A 20,747-nucleotide genomic window follows, 5' to 3' on the forward strand; every position below is an offset into this window, starting at 1 on the left:
AAAACGTCCAGTCCCAGGTATGAAATATCTCCATGGAGCCGCTATGGGAGGAGAGCCAAAGCAAAGCCTTCAAACTTGAAAAATGTTAAGAAATGCAGAATTTAAAGTGCACTTCTTACAAGTACACCCATGTGATAGTAACTAAGTCAATGAAAGTGATAGTTTCAAGAATCAGCCCCAGAAGAAACTGCTACAGTCTGAATTCTTGACTCCTTTTCTGTTCCTCAACAAAGAAAATAAGACTGAGTTCCCTCCAGATACTCTAGTAGAATTAATCACCTCTCCATGGACCATTTCCCAAATGTGCAAGGATTTAATTTTACAGTGAGTGGTATCCAGAAAAAAACCTGCCTTTGGTAATACAGGGAATCTCTCCTTCTGTAAAGTAGATCTCTCTTACAGGTGGCTGTTCTTGCTATGAGAAGATCCTTACCCCTGTGGCTCACTTGGCTGATCCTACAGACATGGCTGCCAGGAGAATGCCTTTCCTCTCTCAGATAATGTTTAGTGCTTTGTGAAACTACTGTAGATGTGTTCTCTGCACGCACTGTTCTTCCAGACGAGATACTGCTGATATTAGTAACAAACAGGGGGTTAATCTGGTATAAGAAAGGTGGGTGGACCAGCGAGAGGTGTGAGGTTGGGACTATGTGCTCTCTGGAAAATTGGGTGGAATTTGAGGACTTTGTCCATTTGTCCACATTTTCCTTAAGATTGGAGAAATATCACTAGAAGGCCATATTTTGCTCTTGCTTCATTCTTTACTCTTTGCTGTTACGTTTGCCCAGATTTTTTTTTTTTTTTTTTTAAGTCTAACATCTTGTAATTTTATTTCTGCCCAGGTTCTTGTGAAGCAGGTCCCAGCTAGATGGACTCTGGACTTGCTAGCATTGGAATGGTAGAGTGGTATGTGAATAAAACCAATTTTCTTCCTTTTCTTTTTTTCATTGTATAACATTAAAAATTAATGAATATTTTAATAAATATTTTAATAAATATTAAATGAATATTTAATATTTCATTTTAAATAACATACTTTTGTTTATATTGGATTCTAGATATCTGAGTGCTAAAATTGGAAGTTAAAATAATCTGGCTTGCTACACTGAAAGAGACACAAGTACAGCAAAGCTTTATGTTGGCCTTGTACCTTCATTTTTTCTGACTTTTCATTACTAGTCCTTCCCATCTCACAGTAAATTACTGAGAGATAGCTCCTAGCTATATCTTATGAGCAGCAGAAGAAATGAAGCAATGTAAAATATAGATAATATATACTGAACAGTACTGTATGTAATTAGACCATATAGCTATGTACGTATGTGCTGTGTCTCATTGCATTTCAGAGAGAAACACTGTAACAATAAGATCAGGGAGTTTATCCTGTGTCCTGTTCTGTTATTCTTGTCATCTTGAACAAGATCTATTTTGGAGCTGGGTGATCACCTTAAGGTCTCTATGAAGATCTGTATGGCTATTGTGTCCAAATTGGCAATAGCTGCATTGCCTGTGTGAAGCTTTGTGCTGAAAGACAAAAATGAAACAGCTTAGTGAAGGTATTTGCTTCCAAATGTCAACCTGACTGGACTTTCTCTGAAAAGCAGTCCCATCCTTCAGCATATGGACTCGCCCCCACTGTTTTGGTGTTGTCCACCTACCTGCTGAGACTGCTCTGTCCCATCATATAGGTTGTTAATAATGTCATTAAACAGCACTGATCCCAGTGTCCGTCCCTTAGGGATGCTACTGGTAATGGACCATCAGTTGGAATTCGTTCTGCTGATCAGCCCCAGCCAGTTTTCCGCCCACTTTATTTCTTATTTCTGCCCATCCTGAATTTTCTTCTTGATTTCCCCCCTCCTTTGATCCAAGTGAACTCTTTCTACAGGACTCTTAGTGTTTAGAGCTGTCTCGGCAAAGAATTGGTCACTCCATTGATTCTAAAGGGGTTTTGTAAATTTTAAATATGCAAATAATAATAATAATTATTGCCCATAACAAGGGGACCAGCAACGGTTTTTTTTTTTTTTTTTTTTTTTTTTTTTTTTTTTTTTTTTTTTTTTTTTTTTTTTTTTTTTTTTAGATTTCTCTGTCCTCTGCAGATGCCACTTTAATGCAAATCAAACTTTGTGGATTGTGTTACCTATTGAAAAATAGTTTCAATTAGAAATTCAATTACACTGTCTTGGGGGGATGGAACTGACAGTTTCTTTGAATTTTGCACGTTATAGAGGGCTCCAAAGTGCCATAAATCTGCTAATTGATTTCTGTACCTGTAATGTTTGATTAGGTGTATTTTATTGTCTTCTTGGTTTTAATTAACCCCAGGCTTGTCAAAATGCTTCCACTGACAAAGGATATATGATGAACTGAGATAAACTCTATTAACAGAGACTGACTTTTGTCAGTAATTGCTATCATGCATAAGAGTTATTAGAAATTATTGCACACAAAAAGAAACTGTACTTTTGGTAACAACTTTTATGGGCTGCTATAAATCTGTTGATTGCCCCCTACATGCAAGAGATAAGCAACTGTGAATGACAAGGGGTCTGAAGGAAAATCAATCATTTGCTAGATGTCTTATAAATATTAAGAGTGACAAAATGGGGAGAGTTATGAAGTCTAAGTGCTGAAAATTGAATGGATGCTAACGTGCCTAAACTTGTACCCATTACAGATTGTGAAGGCTGTTGAGACAAGGGCATGACTACCTCAGGAAGCTCTTGGTTTTAGTAAAGCAGAACATGTTACCTTGGCTGTGGATCTCTGAAAGACTAAAGTGATACTGAGTCTTTGGCTTCTAGGCCCTTGGTTGGAGTCTAAGTCTGGGCTGTTACCACTTGGCTATCCATTGCCCTAGATGTGACCCCAACAGGGTCACATCACTAGCATCTGGGGACAGAGGCAAGCAGAAGTATTGGGCTGATGGGCTGATGATACACAGGTTTTACCCAAGAAGCAATTGCAGAAACTATAGTTGAGACATTTTTGCTGAGTACAGAGATACTTGGCAATGCTGTTTTTATGGTCTGATGTTAGAAATGTTCTATCTAGTAATAGTGTCAAACCTGACAAACCATCTCTTAAACAAAACAGGAAAGAAGGGTCAATATCCTAAGTTTTACTAATGTCTCCACCTTTAAGGACTTGGCTTATGTAAGATCTTTAGACAGTAACATATATAAACATATGCAGAAGTCTGTGCATAAGTATATTTTGCGGAACTGCAACTTCATAGTTTGCAGATCTCTGCCCTTGTTTGGCCTCTGGACCCCATGTTTGTCTGGAGCTCTGTATGTGTTGATGCAGGTATAGTCCTGTGAACACAATTGATATAGTATTGTGAGTATAAGCAGGGCAGTAATTAAGCCATACAAAGTTGTAAAAGTACAAGACAGACTTTCTGCAACATAGTTGTTAAATTTGATATGACTACTTCATAGAAACTCCATATAAACTTATGTTTTGTATCGGTAAGGCAATGTTTGTAAATTACTTTTTTTTTTTTTTTTTTTTTTTTTTTTAATGTAATATGTGGGGATACTTACGATCCTCAGGAGCTGCGGAGACCTGTTCTCTGTTTTCTGACAACTTCTGTCCAAGCTTTGGACACTCCTGGCTGCAGCAATTTTAAAGTTGCTTAATAGATCTTCTGTCTTACTCAGAAATAGTTAATTTTAGTTAGACTTTTCTTTTAATCTACAGCTGAGATGGTATTTTATACTGACCTTCATTTTCTTTGCTGCTTTTTCTAAGAATTGTCATAATGGCTTAATGGTACAGTTGTGTGAGTGTGCATGGAGAACGGAGGAGCAGAGTGGAGCCTTCCCATGTAGAGGTTACATGCAGACCTAAAAGTTGTTTGATCTAATTGTAAGGATATTTAGCTTATTATTTTTTGGGAGCTCTAAAACATCTCTGGAGCTTGGAGGTGTGAAATTCTCACTTTGTTTTGGTTTAGCCCAAAACAGATCTTCAAATGCTTGGGGCTTTCTGGAGCAGGGCATGGGGCACCACAGTGTTTGAAGTGGTAGGAGTAGCTGGAGAGTGGCTCTACTGCTGTGTGTGGGTACGCTGGGGTGGAGAGGTACAGCTGGTACCAGGGAAGCGCTACCGTGGGCACATGCATCTTTCAGTTACCAGCAAGACAAAAACATTTGGCCTGTTGATCCTCATTGATGAGGCAAGAAACCACATAGTGCTTGAATCCCAGTTCCTATGGATCATTTCCATGCAGGTCACAGAGGGAAGGTATTCTGTAGCATGCTAGGTTCCTAAGGACCATGTGTCTTTCACTGAGTTGCTAGGGTGAGAACTGTCACTGGTTTCTACATCACAGCAGAGGATCTTTGTGCTAGACCCCTGGCAATGGTATAGGTGGGATTTCCTGTGGGATTTTCCTGTCTCAGCTGCTGTGAGTGTAAGGAACTCTAGTAGCTGAGTGTTGTGATCTGGCTTGATGTTTTGTGGCCTATCAGAAGAGTTCTAGACATCCCATAACATGTGGTAATGTGAGTTGAGACCAGCAGAGGAGAGGAGTGCAGAGAGTGTTAAGGATGCCCTGTATTGAGAAGCTGAGACAGACCTTTTGGGCTTGATATATTGGGAATGATTCTGCTGGCTGGACAGTTCAGGCTGACTTGGTGTATGTGGTATCAGGGTGCTGCATCATGGTCTTGCAGCTCTCCTACCACACTTGCTTATTGCAGATTTTAAGGGGCAGTTGGCATGTTTAGTAACTGCACCTTTCTTTTTGTTTTTCTTAGTTACATAGCTCTGTTTAAGAGTTTCCATGCAAGTCTTGTGTGTGTGCACATATATCTGTATTCCCTCTTGGGGTATGCTGAAAACAATCCATTTAGAAAACAGGTGTCCCTGTCTTTCTTAGCATCTGGTTAAATATCAGCCAAGCAGGAGTAGGTAAATCCTAGGATGCTTTAACAACGGCTGGGTCTGTGAAGCCCTCGGCTTCATCTGATGGGATTTGAAGGTCACGGCGGTTGCCCACATGTGAAAGATGTGTCCTTATTCCCTATAGATAAAACAGACCAAAATGATCTATCTTAAGGTCCCTAAACTGAGCTGGTAAGAGACATGTGCATTTCAGTATGTTGAGACCAGAGGTCGCTGTTGAACTGGAAATGGAGACACCCTTGCTTCTCCACCATCACCTTCTCTTTATTGTGTCCGGCGCTTAACTTGCTCTGTGATACCTCAGGCTTCTTTTTCCTTACAAAAAGACTGTGCTCTCAAAAGCACAGCACTAGACTTCTGAGAATGAGGAACTGAAGAGATGCAGCTAGAGGAGAATGTAGGACAGTGTGGTTGAGCTCTGTTTCTCTGCAGTTCACTCTTGCCCCACACACCTACCAGTATGTCCTGCAAATACCTCTCAGTCTTAATCTGCAGCTCTTCCATTCATTCCTGGTCCCTGGCATAGCCTTGTTTATAGCAGACGTCTCTTCTTTTAGCCATGGTGGCTGTCTGTGAAAAGAGAAATGTATATAGTGTTGAGCAGCAGAATAGCAGGCAAGGCAGTGTGATAGTGACAGTGTAAGGATGAGAGGAGCATGGATTTGTAGGCAGTATGATTTCTCTTCTGTCTGCAGGTCTGGAGGAATGAGACTGGTCAGAACTAAACATACCTTTGGGTAACATGGCTATCCTGAAAGTGAGTTGCTGTTGGAGGGGAGCACATACAGGAGCAATGGTCAGTGTTTGTGTTTAGGTGGGCCATACAGTGTTTTCTAACTCTGGGGTATGGGCTGCCTCCTTCACACAGTTGAACTGAACTGACTGAGCATGAGGAGGAGATTTGGCGAGGCTCAGAAACCTTGCCTATGGGCTCTGAAGGTGAGTCCATCTCAGTCATACTCTGCTGGAACAGCAGCGTATCAGGCATGCCTTGTCACATGGACAAGCGGTGGTTGTGTGGGTCCTGGTTAAAACTTGGTCTGAGAAGTAGCACTGCAGGGAAACCCATTTTGAAGCTCACTGACCCCCTTTTGGTTATACCGGAGGCTAAACTACTGCTACACTCCTTCAGAGGGGTATCATCCTCTTCTGGGCAGGCCTTGGGCAGGAGACATATTGCTGCACCTTTGTACACCAAGGCTGAACCACTGAGCCCAGCTTACCCTGACCTGGCTGTGAGCATGTCTGCATCAAGTCCATTCCCAGACAAGGAGAGCTGGCTGAAATTGCTCAGTTCCTTTTATGAATCTCCGTAAAATCCCATAGGTCATGATTTGCTGCAAGTTGCACAGGTGAATAAGCATCTTATGTCAGCATTCCTTACTGCTTGAAAACACCTTGGCTTTTAACTTCGTTGCTTTTCTCCAGAGAAAAAGCAAGTGAGAGCTTCCTTCAGAGATGATGAACACTTGTGCCTTTCTGCAGGAGAATGGTCAGGAATGCCCAGGATTCAAAAGATGGGACATCCATGGCAGCAGCAGCCTGGGAAGCAAACGAACTCTGCTTGACATCACTCCACTAATTCAGTATTCACAGCAGACTGAGATACAGCAGTATGTTCTCAATTGGTTTATTACAGTCAATACTTATTATTAATAGATATGAAACAGACAAGATCTGAGCCTTTTGATGTTGTGAATCGATATAGATCTGTTCACTCCCTGAAACTCCAGGCTATTCTCAGCAGAGTCACAAATCCTTAGTTAAAACTTGAGTCTTTTGCCCAGACCTGTAAACACCGTGGATGCCTTTGTCTTGGCAGAAACAGGTCTTTCATTAGTCCTGCTATTCCAGTACACATCGGCAATAAGCCATCCAGCAGAAGGCACTATTTGGCTAGAAAGATTAGCGTGGTGTGGTTATTTTGGCAAATGCCATGCAGGTAGCCAGTAGTCACAGCAGCATAGCTGTCACACTGAGCATTGCTTGGTTTTGGTTGGACTTGAGTTGTGCTGCTCTTTCCTTGGGAGCAGAACTCTGCATTCAAAGCTGTGGGAGTGTAGGAAACACTGTGGTGTCTAAGTAACTTGCAACATCCTGTAATGTTACTACACAAAAGGTTTGAGTTAATGATCCAGTTGATTTACAAGTCAACTGTATGACAATAGAAATTAATATTCACTGATGAACCAAGCTGAGAAGCCTTGATTTATTTATTTATTTATTCCCCTATCTAATGGTTTTGTGTCAAATCTGTGGGTGAGTTTATACACTTGTGTATGGATCAGAGGGCACCTGGGGATAAGAAGCATTTGATTAACTTTTGTTCTACCATGGAAAATACAGTGCAAGAAATCTTGTCTGAAACTGCTCAAGTAGAGTGCTGTTCTGCAAGATCTGCTAGTAGCAGAATGAGTAGATGGAAAAGGAGATTCCTTATCAAATGTGGCTTCGTTTAGGCGGCAAAATGTAAGTAGCTGAGGCCAGATTCTGCTCTCTTTTTCTTCTGATTTATACGCAGTTGAGCTTGTGTCACTGTAAAATCACAGTGAGGAAAAAAAGCTGTGGTATAGGGGAAGAAGGTGGCACTTTAACTGATGTGTAGTTAAAAACAGGCTTGCTGAGTGAAAGATGCTGGCTGTAGCAAGTCTCCTCCCTGCAGCAGAAGGCTGTATGAAGGGGACTTCTGTCTAGCATACCAGTAGTCAGAAGTGACTACTTAAACTCTGTGTTTATCCCAAAGAACCGTAGTGTCAATCACCTGCCCCATGCACAGGTAGGTGTTGGTTGGCTGAGAGCAGTTCCATGGCACCTGCAGGAATGGCTTCGATCATCTCTGCTTTTAAGTTTTGAGTTTTTTTGTTTTTTGGTTTTTTCCCCTTCCCCAGGCTGGGCTGAGCTGAACTGACTAATGTCCCATGCTGTGCCTGAGGCAAGAGATTGCAGGAATAGTTCCTCATCAACCCTGGGACAGACTCATGTGGGAGATAAGGACCTCCAGGGATGCACCATCTTTCCTCCCTCCCTGCTTGTGCTGAACATATCTTTTTCTCAGAGAAAACAGGCAAATGAACTTGTCTGATCTCTTTGTTCTGTTGTTCAACGTTAGCAGGGACTGGGTGCAGATAACTTGTGAAAGGGGCATGTGATATGAAGCTCCTGTCCCTGCTTTCTGCTCGCCAAGGCCCAGTAAGTTCTGTAGCATCCTCGGACTGTCCCTGTCTTGTAGCATCTCTCTTGCAAAGCCAGTACTTAGCAAAACTCCTCTAATAGCCTTTATGGTCTTAACCCAATTTCTTTCAAACTGCCATATGCTGTGAGCTTTGGGAGGGATTAAGAACTTCAGAAGGCTGCTCATTAAAATCCCATGGAAAGGAGGGATTGTGGTATTCTGAGTGCCTGCAGGCAAGCAATAGAGGAATCCCATCACTTGTTTTGGGGCAGAAAAAACCATGCCTTTATCAAACTTGAGTGCTTCCTTCAGCAAGAATTTTTTTAATCAGAGAAAATGTGAGGGAAGCCTCACTTGCTGTTTTGTTGTCATATTGGGTGATGCTCTGAGAAGTTTCTAAAACTTTTGAAGAAATGAGATTGTGCAGAGGATGATGAACTCCAAAGAAGAACTAGATGCTGCAGAGATGGAGTTGAGCCTCCTGCTGAGTAACCACTTCCCCTCATATCAGCATGAGATCTATCCCAGCTGTTAGGGAGACTTTTGCACGGTGCTAAGCCAGCCAGGTGCTGTCTTCTGCCACTGCTGTGGCATGTGTTGGGAGGTAGTATAGAATTTTGGGGTTAAAATACCTGGTACTAAGGATGGCCCTTCAGACTGGGAAAGGTAAGACAGATTTCAGATGCTAGGTTAGAGGCATCCTCTCAGCAGCCACACTGGGAGGTTGGTGATCCCAGATTTAGTCTTGGAGGGTCTATATATAATAGGTTCAACCTTTTCAGGATTTGGAGAGTAGTGCTGAAATCTGTTGGCTGTCATGGAGTGGGGCACCCTTCTTTCCGGATGGCTCAGTGCTAATGTGTGCTGGTCCTCAGTCCAGATCAGCATGTTGAGGCTCTGGTGACTGCCACCTGGAGTTAAGTCCTGCCTGGATCAGGATAGGGAGCAGTGCCCTGTGGCCAGAATGCCTCCATATGGGTGAGAAAGAAGAGTCTGTCCGTGGCTATGGTAGATTTCATGCAACAAAGCTGAAATACCAGAAGATGGGCATTTCTTACATATGTGTGGAGCATCTGTGCACAGCGCACAAACAGATTAAAACTGGAAGTATGTTTCACCTAGAACACCTGATATTTGATTCTGTGGGTTTTGTAGCCCTGTGCAAGGGGTGTTACATCACAGCACTAACAGGTGTGATAGACCCTGTCTCCTGATTTGGAGGTCTACGTTATGAGTTTATTCCGCATTTAGAGAGTTCCTGAGATCCTTTGTTGCAAGCTGTGGTTGAAGGACAAAGTGCAGTGATGGAAACAGCTCTAAGAAGCAGGATCCAGAGGTCAATTAGTGAATGAGCAGGGATAAGAAAATAGAAGTTGAAAAATAGTCAAAGATATTTACAGCCTGCATAGCCTTCCCTCTCCTAGTGCTTTATTTTTAATGGCTTGCTGCTTTTACCTCTCTTTGTTTAATGAATATATTGCTGAGTTATTGGAAGCGCAAACTGCATCCAAAAGCAGGACGCTCAGGGTTTATTATATTCATATAACTCAAAAACAGCCAAATTGATTTTTTTTTTTGGTGGTTTTTTTTTTTTTTCTTCCCCCCTCCCTCCCCCCCGCCCCATCCTTCTCCACCTCATCTTTACATCTTGCAGTGGGTTTAGAGGTAGTGACAGATGTGAGACTGACGACACTGGAGACAGAGAAGCTGTGTTTAGGGTAATGACCCCAGCAGTGAGTGGGGAGAGCGCCCCTCTTTTTCTGATGCTTGCTCCTTCTCCAGCCGCCTCTGCCTGTGGCTTGGGGCAGATATAGTCCTTGGCTGCTTGCTTGATATTCTGGTCTCCACTGCTGCTGGAATGGCTTTGAGAAGCTGGGTCTGTTTTTTCCATCCAGTTACCAGCCACTTTCATGCCAGTGTGATCACCTGCTTTCATGACTGGAGAGTTGAGGTAGTAGACATCCTCAGTTAGCACAGCACAGAGTGTGAACTTGCAGCTCTGCGAAAGTGGCTGGACTTGAACCACTGAGAGTGGCTTCAGCTTCCCTTGCTGTGGGAGATGAGTGGCTTGTGGGAAGAAACATAGGCAATGGTTGCTCTGGGTGGTCTTTTCATCTACGCATCTCTGGGAGTTTCCACGAATTGTCAGGCCCACTCCAGGTAATCCTTTCTGTAAGTGGCAGAGAAAATACGTAGTGGCTTCTGCCCTCTTTAGGGCAGCCTGCATAGACCTGTAGTCTGCCTGCCCTCTCCTTGGGGTATTCTCCTCTTGCTAGAGAAGAGGTGGACATGGCGGCAAAGCGTAGGGCAGTTCTTGGAGCTACACTAGCTACTGGGCCCTGGGACTTCGTCCTGCAACTACCTCACCTGTCTGATGGGAGCGTAGCACCAGTGGGTTTCGGAGAGACCCTGCCCTGTTCTCACAGGATGGCAAAGGGGCAGAGGAGAAATCTAGGGGGTAGGGAGATCTCTGCTCCTGGAGAGAAATAAAGGACCCCACCCCTCAGTATGAAACAGAAAGAGGTTTTCATCTCAGCCCTGGTTAATGAGGGCATTTTGATCTACAATTGTTGACTGCAGAAAGAGCCTCCCTGATAAAGAGGGAAGGGATGTCCTGAGGGAGAGGGTCGCTGAATATGCATGGCCCTGAGTCTCTTTGTTTAGCTGATATCTGACTATATTTATTCTTCTAGATTACACATTCTGACTGCGGAACAAAGGGCTGGCAGGAGCTGCTCTCTTGTGCTTAATAATTTGAGTGAATTTACATTTCAATGCAGCCCTGTGCAACTTCCCACCCCCCATGGAAAGAGCAGAATTTCCCTGTTGTGGGGAGGGGGAAAAGAAACTACCACCCCAGTGGCCAGGCTGGGAGATTTATGGATATTCCTCTCTGAATTTATTCCTCATGAATCCTCTATGTGTGTGCCCACCTGCCTGATGCAGAGATGTTTTCTTCCCTGCTACCTTTCTCCATGACTTGCTCAGATAACACTGTTTGCCCCACCTCCCTGCTGAGCAGTGTGATTCATTGTCAAGTAATTAACCATCAGCAGTACAGAAAGTACCTGGCTAGGCAGAAGTGTGAAAACACATCTACACCTAATGGGAACTGGACAGAAGATTTCCAGTTTGAGTGACACCCAGGGAGCTGCAAAGTGCCAAAACCAGAGTTAGCTATTGCCAAAACTCCTCAAACGTGGTCTGGTTTCTATGTAACGTTCTTTTCATTCTACTTTGGGGCCTGAAAGTGCAAGAAGTCACTTGCTGAGTCAGAGTTAGTCATGGGGGGTTTAGAGGTGGCACTTTCTCACCTGTCTGTCTGTCCAGGCTTGGATCCCTGCCCATAGCAAATGGTTTGACTGTGGTTTCATCTCTTGCTTCTGAAATGAATGTTTCTGTTTTGCATCCCCAAATTTATCTGCGACTATAATTTTGTGTCCCTGCATAGGTTCCTGGGCCTTGTGTGCACAAGTGTCCTGTGTTAGCTGCCATCCAATGTTCGCTAAGCCACAGTCCTGCAGTTTAATGTTAGGACAGCTGCAAACTTTGTCTCTTGTCTGCCTGATGGTAACCTTGCAGGGACAGGGACTTTGTACACTGATGACCTCAGCATGCTACACTGCATTTGGGTCTCTTACCACTAGTGCTCTGCATTAGCGCATTATAACAAACACATGATTATAGGAACAGATCCTCAATGCTATTTCTTTGGTTATCTCAAGCCCCTTAGGAGATGGATTATGAGCCCATGAGCACAGGAGTTTCCTGGGTGGGATCTGTGTATTGAGGTATAGATTAAGTAATACCTTTCCCATTAGCTCTTCTGGCTAGTTCCATATTGTCTCTCATGATGCAAAATGAGATAGACCCTCACTGCTCTTGAGACTGAAGAAGCAGGGCATGATGTAAGGAGCAGCCTCAGACATACATGAGTCCAGCAGCAGCCTCTTTTAGAAGCTCATGACATCTGCGCTGGCTCCTTTGGGCAGCCAGAGAACACGTAGTCTTGTCTTTAATGCTTTCCTTGACATCTTTTTCCTTCTTTTTGAGACTGTATGAAGACCTGTCTGTGGGAGATGTGAGTTCTTGAGCTGAGCTGCGGAGTGCTTCCACGTGCAAGGAAAGCCTGTTTCTAGCCAGCTCTAGATATGTCATCAGTGGCCTTTAATACATTCAGTTCAGGCCTTTGTTCCAACATAAACTGCAGAAGAACTTAGAAATGGGTTTTATAGCTGGATTTCACCACTTCTATATACATTGAAATGTGTCAAGCTTTCTGTGGTTGTGCTTCCCTATGCTGCTTGGAGCAACAAAGCTGAAGCGTTGGCTATGCAGAAAGGAGTGCAATGATCCTAACTTAACCAGTGCTTATAAAGTAAGAGCTTGTACATGTGTGATGCTGCTCTTCTTACTACTACTATTTCTAGATGTAGTTGCTAAGTGTTACAGAATGCACGTATAATGTCTGAGGAATGTGGGCAAAACCAGGACCTTACACTGTGTCATGCTTGAGCACAAAGGATAGAATTTCCTGCCCTGTGGAGCTTTGGTCTAAAGGGTAAAACAGGGGGTGGATTTCAGAAATTTTGCCTGAAATGCCTGCTGGAACAGGTAGCTGGGTTTGTTTTAATGGATAAACATATACATTCATGATTTTTCATTCATTTTGCGTCATATACATGCATAAATGTGGAAACATACATATGTATGTTCCATATCACACATATATACACAATCTGTAATATACATGAACACAATGCAGCATTAAATCAGGGGTTTACGCTTCTCTTAATTACCTAATTATATTGATTTTTACATTCTGTACAACTAGGTTTTATCTGAACTTTACAGAAGGTGTAAGCAATACACATCTTGTCACATCCCATTTTCACACTAGCGCTGTTGCTGTATGAACCATTGCTAGAAATAAAACACGACTAGAATAGTCAGCCATCTGTCTGGAAAGCACATGCGGTCCCAGATGGCAGTTTCTCTCCCGCTCGCTGGTAGCAAAGTCCTCTGTCTAACGAACACAGCAGAAACGTGTAACAGTTCAGCAGGGACATGTAGAATGAGCAGCCCTCCCCCAGGCTGGGGCTGAGGGCCCTCTAGCAATGGAAGAGGAGGGAAACTTTGAGCACAGAGTCCATCCCTAAGGGGGGCATGTGTTCACCTCATGTTCATCTCTCTGCAGAGCAAAGAGATCAGCATCCTGAGTTAGTTAACTCCACAGCAACCCCCTCAGCTCTTTATGAATGAGGTTCTTCAACCCATCTATCTCTGTGCATGGGTATTCCTTTACAAGGGTACAGTGGTGAGCAGACAGAAGAGAATCAGTGGGACCTTGGCACTTGAAGCTAGAGGGAGATGAAAGCCCATGAACTGTTCTCTCTGGCATTGAAGGGTCGTTCATAGGAGAAATGAGTCTGTCTCTGCTGGAAAGCTAGATGCTTGGTTTGCAGACAGCTTGGCCACCAAGAACTGACACTTGCCAACCTCAAAGTTGCTTAAACTACCTTCACAACCCATTCCCCTCAACCAAGGAGCTCCTCTGTATTGTTCAGAACAATTGCAGTGTGGCATTGCTGCCTGTCCTCCATTGGTGCCACTTGTGAAGAACAGCATAGGAATGTCTTTCCTACCAAAAGAGGTGAATGGGTGATGAAGCACCTCTAGTTAGCAAAGCATGGTTGTTTCTGCTGGACCAAGCCTTTAAGGGTTGCTTTCACTGATCAAAGTAAGCAGAAAAAGCCAAAGAATGTGAAAATCACCGAAGTCTGGGAGTGACTCAGTGAGAAAATGGCTTTGATATACTTTGAACTCTTCAATCCTTTGTGCAGTTTTGAATCTGACCTGTGGGTAACAGAATAGATTTCTATGGAACTGAAAAATACAGAACAAATCATCACAAAAAGAATTACAGCACTCCATGCTTTTGGGAGAGGCACTCAAAGCCATCAACATCTTGGCTGTGGCTTTCACTCCTGCCTTCAGAAGAGCTGAACAGTGGTCCTGTGACGCAATGCCGAATTTCCTTATCTCCTGATAATTTTGCTTTGCAAAAACATCTCCCTGGGTTCCAGTTTTCTGGAATGTTTTTTGAACCTGTCTCCATTCCCAGAGAAGTCTTTGTAACCATCTATGGACTTTTTAACCTAATGATAGATGTCCCCATCCCGTGTTTTCCTCATGGGTATGGTGATGTACTGGAGAGGTTGCTACAGGTCCTTTTGTACAGGGGGAAGCTGCTTTTTGGGCTGTCTGAAACCTTCAGGAGACAGCAGAATTTTGCTTCAAACCCCATCCTATGCTGGGTGTTCTCTGTCTGGAGATCAACTAGCTGTTTGCTCTCAGTGCTGAGTAAGGGCTGGCAAGGTGCCCTGTTACTTCAGTGGTACAGGCGATGACGGTGTCTGCAGGAGGTGTAATGAGTTGTGTGGTCCTCTAATGCAATGCTTCCCACTTCCCTCCTCAGGGCCTTTCTAGCAGCACCAGAGATGCCCACCCTGCTGCAGCCACAGAAGACAGCAGCCACTGGAGCTGCAGGTTCCCAGCTGTCCCCTTTGCACTCACGTGGTCAGAAGGAAAGACAGCACATCAAGAAAAGGTCCTGCTGAGACTGTGCAAAGGGTCACGCTGTTTTGGAGGCAGGAGAAAAACAACTGCTTTTTGCTTCCTCTCAGAAACAATTTTGCCTTGGCCCAGTTTTTGCAAAATGGAATTAGAAAGCTTTGTGAGCTTTGGGAGCTGGCGGGAGCCATCACTCAGCCAATTCATCATAATGGGAGCCTGGTATCTAATAAATGCGCTAAGTGTCCACCTTTAACTTGCTTCTGTGCCTCCCTACAGAGGCAGACCCTGGGCTGCAGCTGCTGCTAAGGAGAAGTCACCCTGCCTGATGACAGATGATGTCAGGCCTGCTGGAGTGATAGCTGTCTGGCTTTTCTTTCCCGGCCAAGGGCATGGCAGGGAAGAGCACAAGCTCTGCAGGGCAAGATCGGGGGAAGGAGGTTAAGGCATGAAAGCCTCATCCTATGTAAATCAGCCCTTGAGGCAATGTGGCCTGACTGATATGTACAAGTCACACAGCAGGTTTTGGTAGGGAATGGCTAGGGTTTCACTTTGTCATGAAAAACTTCACATCTTTGCTTGACATGGTAAAAGTGTGATCTTTCCAGTTTCATTTTGAGTGCATGAGGTGATGGACAAAGAACAGCTAGAGGGAGATGCTTAGGAAATACAAGGGGATATTGAGTAGTGAAACATAGGGTGATGCTCTCCCTGCTCTGGGAAAACAGCTGTGATACCAAGAGGACTTGGGGTTAGCCATGGAGTCACAGAAACTCAAGGGAAGTCTGTGTCCCAGGGAACTGCTCATCCCACCTCCCCTGCTGTACTGCACTAAGTGGCTTTTCTTACTCAGGCATGTGCGTGGCAAGAGGTGATCCTGGAGGAGGTGACAAGTCCAGAGGAACGGATCCTCCTCTGACCTCAGGGAAATGCAGATTCTAGGTGTCAGTCAATGGGGAAGCACAGACTTACAAGGGCCTTTGATGGCATCAGGTAGCAGGGACTAAGCCACAAGCTCGATATCTCTGGTGGGACTGGGAACAATCCCAGCTGGAGGAGAATGCAGAAGGGCAGGAAACAGGGACTCCTGTACACCCTCAAATTAATAAGGACCTGCCAGGACATAAGCTCTGGAACCACCATCTGGGACTGATAGCTCCCTGTGCTGATAAACTTCTGTCTTGCTGGGGCTCTTTCCAGGGCACCCACCAGGATATGCGGGACGCTGCTTTCCCTGGTCTCTGCTGGTCCTGCCCGTCCAGGCTCTGAGCACCCCTTGGCAAGGAGGTTGTTGTCACAGGGCCTTGCTCAGCAAAGCAGGGAAGCCTGTCCCTATTTGTCACTGAGCGTCAGGGCCTTGGAGGTGAATCAGATGCACTGTATTAATAGATCTAATCATCACAAGCCTTGGTCGTGCTGTATGTAGCAATCTGTTTCCTGGCTGACAGCGAGTTTGCTGCTAGCAGGAGGGAGAGATGGAGGAAGAAGCATCGCCCGTCTGCAGCTCTGTGGGGCAGGACCTTGAAGGTGGCTGAACAGAGTTTCTTTGGGTGGGTGAAATCCTGGTCTTGTGCTTGTTGATGGCAAATCTGCTTGAAGAGAGGAGATCACAGCGAGGCAGGCTTTGTTTTCTTGAGAATTTCCTGTGCTTTCTGCACACGGGCTTCTCTTTTTCTTGGGTATCCTTGGAAAAAGAGGTCTGCTTCTCCTTTTAGCTTACAGTCAGCCTCTTATTTTTTATTCATCTTCCTTGCTATTGCTAGTAGCTGGTGCCACTGCTGGCTCCTGTTTCAGACTAGCCTGAGATCAATAGGGGAGCACTTGCTAGCATCATATTAATTGAGTCTTATGCTGAGAGCCCTTGTGCTATTGATTGTAACAGTAACTTCAGCTGGAATTTGGGAAGCACTTACTTGAAGTCTAAAAAATGAGAAGAAAGCAGAATGCTGGGTGATTGGATTGACTTCATTTCCAGCGGATTACACTGTAATAATTGAGTATGTCCAGTCTCCTTTCATTACTTGTTCCTCTAATAAAAGTACCAGGAATGCTTTCAAATTTCAATATGCAGGATTACAGGGCTTGCTTGGAGCAAGCACCAGAGTACACTGGGCAGAGCATATGAGAGACTTTTATCTTAATAACTGGCAGAAGATACCCACTCACCCTGCTGTCTGCCCCTTTCACATCCTTTTCTTTGCTTTCCTTCCTCTAAAAAAAGGAAGCAAAAATGCCAATTACTGACTGAGAACATGAATTTTTCATTGACCTCCTGTAATTCCCCACAAAGCTGAGGAGCCTAGAAGGTAATAAAATGAGATTTCTTTAAAGAACAAATGAACAAGAGAAGATGACGGCCTCAACCAAAAGCCTGGTGAGATGAGAGCGTCACAAGGGCCTGCCTGCGATGTGGGGGAAAGACAGAGGTACTCTGGGGTCAGGAGAGATGAAAAGGAGTGGCTGGAGGCTTATCACACATCTTTCTTTTTTCCTCCCAGCCAAGGAGTAGCCCTCTCTAAGCAACTGCTGAGACTATGGGATGGCGTGGGATGCCCTGAGAGGTCAGGATACCCTTAGCATGAATGTGAAGGGCTGTTATGTTGTTGGGTTGTTGTTTTTTGGTTTTTTTTTCTCTGACATACAGCCTCCCACTATTGCTCTTGGTGTGGGGCAAAGTATCCCAAATGAACCCAGGCCAAGCACGCTTTGGGTGTCAAACATCTTGGCTTGTTTTGCAGAGCTTTTTGTGGAGGGTGCCTGCTTGGTTAGGGCGCCAAGCTTGCTGGGGTGTTGCCGCCATGCTGAGGCTTTCTAGGACTTTTGTTGTCTTTAATATGCTGCTTTGAAATAACACAGCAGAACCTGCTCTCAAACTCATTTATTTTTTTTTTTTTTTTTTTTTTTAATAAAAGCTCCCTCTCCCCCCCCCTTTTTTTTAAAGATGCTGTCAAATTGCACTTCTTAAGATTCATGGTGGATCTCCTCTGCCTGGCTCTATTACCCAATTTAAATACACAACAGCAAGAGGGGTTGAATGCCACTATGTTAACATGGTGCCAGAGACCTCTGTGAGGTTGTTTGTTAAAAGCAAATTGTACCTGTTAAGGGGCTGGGAAGGGGAGCACAGCTGCTGTTAACTGCTTTACCAAATTGACTCTGACTCATTCGTTTCAAATGAAAATTGAAATGCTTTTGACTTCTTCCTTTTTCTTCTTTTTTTCATCCTTCCAGTGGCAAATTTGCTTTACTTAACGCTAAGTGGGGATCATTTCTTGTGATTACTGAAAAATGCATCATAACTTTTGATTACGCTGCTATTAAGGATGCAGAATGGCAATTGCTGCTGCTTGCAGAGACGGGGAGAGAGGAAACGCTGCTGGAAGAGCTGGTGTAACCCTTTGCTATGCTGAGTGCTGTGGAGAAGCTGTAACTGCTGTTGGTCTGGGGCTTTAGGCTGGTGGGGCAGGATCTAGGGATTGAATTCATGCTGAGTGCAAGTGAACATGAATGCAGATGATCTCAGAGAGATGAGGTGGGGGCTGGAGCATCACTAAACTGCTGTGGCTTCCCAGAAGTTTGCCTTTTTCAGTGGCTAATGATCCTCTCTTTAAATGGAAACACCTTGGGACAACTAGCTGTTGTTTAGAAGAGAACATTTTTGAGAATGGAGAGGGAATGCCCCTAGCAGCAGAATGAAGAACACACCTCAGAATTGTAGAGACCCTTTGGTGTGATAGAAGTTTCTGGCAGGGGGATTCTGATTTACAGTGGGGGAATGGTGTATGCCTGTATATGCCTGGGAGATGCAGCAGGAGAGAGACTGTGGCGTGTTTAAGGACATTGCCTACAGTGCTTGGGAAACTGAGGTAAGGAAAAGAAGGTAGGCGGATGAATTGGTTTACGTTGCATTGTGTTTTTCAGCAGCAAAGGCATCACCTCAAGAGAAGTTCCAGTGAAGCTGATGTATTACTGGAGGTAATACCTGCTTGGATAGGGAAAACACTTTGGGCCACTGCAGAGAGCCCTTTTCTGGCTTAGGAAAGGTGTAGTCAATGTTCTACTTCTGCTACTCAGCATGGTGGGCTATGAACAGAGCATGTGTGGACTGGTGTAAACCTGTGTGTGTTCAGTGTTGCACAGGATTTGAGCAGTTACCTGATTTTGGAGTTGAGGAGAGGTGGGGAGGTACTGATTTTGCACTGTCAGGCTACAGACAGCTCATCAGAGCGGCCTCTAGGAGCGAGGCAGGGAATTCCGGTAACTGGTCTCTTAGACGCTTGCTCCTTTGCAGCCCCTCCAGAGGGGTCTTGCTTCACTATTTTTACTGCCTCTTTTTTAACTCCCCCAGGGCACCACGAGCCCTCTGGGGTTGCTTTAGCCTGGTTTTTCCACTGGGAACTACATTTCCCAGAGTTCCTACTCTTAAAGGACTGAAGTGCTGGACAGTGCTGACCTGTCTCTGATGAGGCAGAGAGGGAACAGGAAATGCTGGAAGTAAGGCTGCACTTAATTAAATAATCAGCATGGAAAAGCAGTCATAGCAGACATTTGTAACAAATTTGGAAGATGAGGCTCTCTTAAGAATAAGGGAAGGAACTCTTTCTACTGCAGTCCTTGTTGCTCTGGGTCATGCTGCAGCCAGCTGCAAACAGGTGGTTCTGTCTTATGCTTTGGAACAGCAGAGTTGTTAGTGGGAGTGAAAGCATAGGCTGAGTTACCAAGGCTGTGTTTGCAAGTGAGCACTGTGAGGCTTTCGGGATACTCAGGAAGTGGTTTCTGCCCTAGCAATAAGGCAATAATTTCTCCCTCTAAGCCTCCTAAAAACAGGAGCAGTGCTTTGCTAACACTGCAAGGCTGGAAAGTTAAAGATGTATTGAGGTCAGAGATGTGTGGAGTGATTGGATGCAGAGATCAACCTGCAGAACTACAAAGGAAGAAATGTAATAGCTACTAGTATTGATGAGACAGGCAATGCTCTCCATGGAGAATTATGATTTCTGCTTTTTCTTCCTCTTCTCTGTGCACCAAACTGAGCTAGATAACAAAAGACTTGGCTGGTCTGTCCAGTGAAATCTGGTTACAGGAATGGGCCTTCTTAGAGAGCATTGGCAGCTGTGGGAATTGGATATCTTGGCTATAAGGCTCTCAAAGGATCAGACATTTACCAGCTCACCACTAAGCCTATCCCCAGCTGCAAGGGACCTAAACCAGACCTTGCAGTCTACCCACCTTTAACATGGACAAATAGGGTTTGGCTTTGTCTTAGGAGAATGGTGATCCTTGTGGCCAGAGGCTGTGGTTTGGCAATGCACCAAAGGTCAACCAGTCGCTGCATTCCCAAAAGTATATGCATGCATACTTATAGATATCCATATATATGAATATGTGTGTGTGTATATATATAAAATACGTATATATTTTTTTGCTGGCAGCTGAGATAAAAGGGATATAATGAAAATGTAAACGAAAAACTTTACACCAGGCATGGCCTGACAGAGGGAAGATTGATATCCCATGATGCTTTGTCTTGATGAGACAATGAAAAATAACCACCACGGCAGCTGTGTCAATATCAGACTTGGTAATGCACCACTAGCTGTGGGTTTTTATTTAATCCGCTTTGCTTTAAGATGATAACGGTTGTTACTTTTCAATGCCTGTCTGTCAGCACCCTGGCATTGCAATATTCCTCCGCAGCTTTGCGAGCGGGTTTCATTTATTTTAAAATACCATTTCACACACTGCTGACTTTTAACAGTGTTCCATGTGAGTTTGGGAGATTGAATAGTGACAGAAACAACACTTTTTATGAGAATACAGAATATTAAAAATGGGGCACAATATACAGATGGCAGTTTTCACTACAGCTTGTTTTTTTTCCCCCCAACCTGCTTCTGCTACTCAGCTTCCCACTGAATGCATTTGTAGTAACACCATAAATGTCACTTTCGCTGACTGCCTTTTGGCATTTTATTTAAATGGGAATTCGGCTCTTGCTGCTACTGCCACTGCATTGAGCTTGCGTTTTGCAGGAGTGCCACTGTGCACAGTCCTCTTGCATCCAGTGCATTTTTGATCAGCTCAG

At 44.3% G+C, this 20,747-nt stretch overlaps 1 long non-coding RNA gene across 1 annotated transcript in view; it reads left to right on the top strand.

Annotated features, from left to right (window-relative positions):
- The first annotated feature begins 847 nt into the window (after positions 1-847).
- LOC115611887 overlaps positions 848-20,747 on the top strand; it is a 110,333-nt gene continuing 90,433 nt past the window's right edge. Inside the window, exon 1 of the long non-coding RNA XR_003992744.1 lies at positions 848-906. This is a non-coding gene — a long non-coding RNA (uncharacterized LOC115611887). The remainder of the gene's footprint in view (positions 907-20,747) is intronic.

Source organism: Strigops habroptila, chromosome 8, assembly GCF_004027225.2.
Source record: "Strigops habroptila isolate Jane chromosome 8, bStrHab1.2.pri, whole genome shotgun sequence".
In the NCBI taxonomy this organism is placed as follows: Eukaryota; Metazoa; Chordata; class Aves; order Psittaciformes; family Psittacidae; genus Strigops; species Strigops habroptila.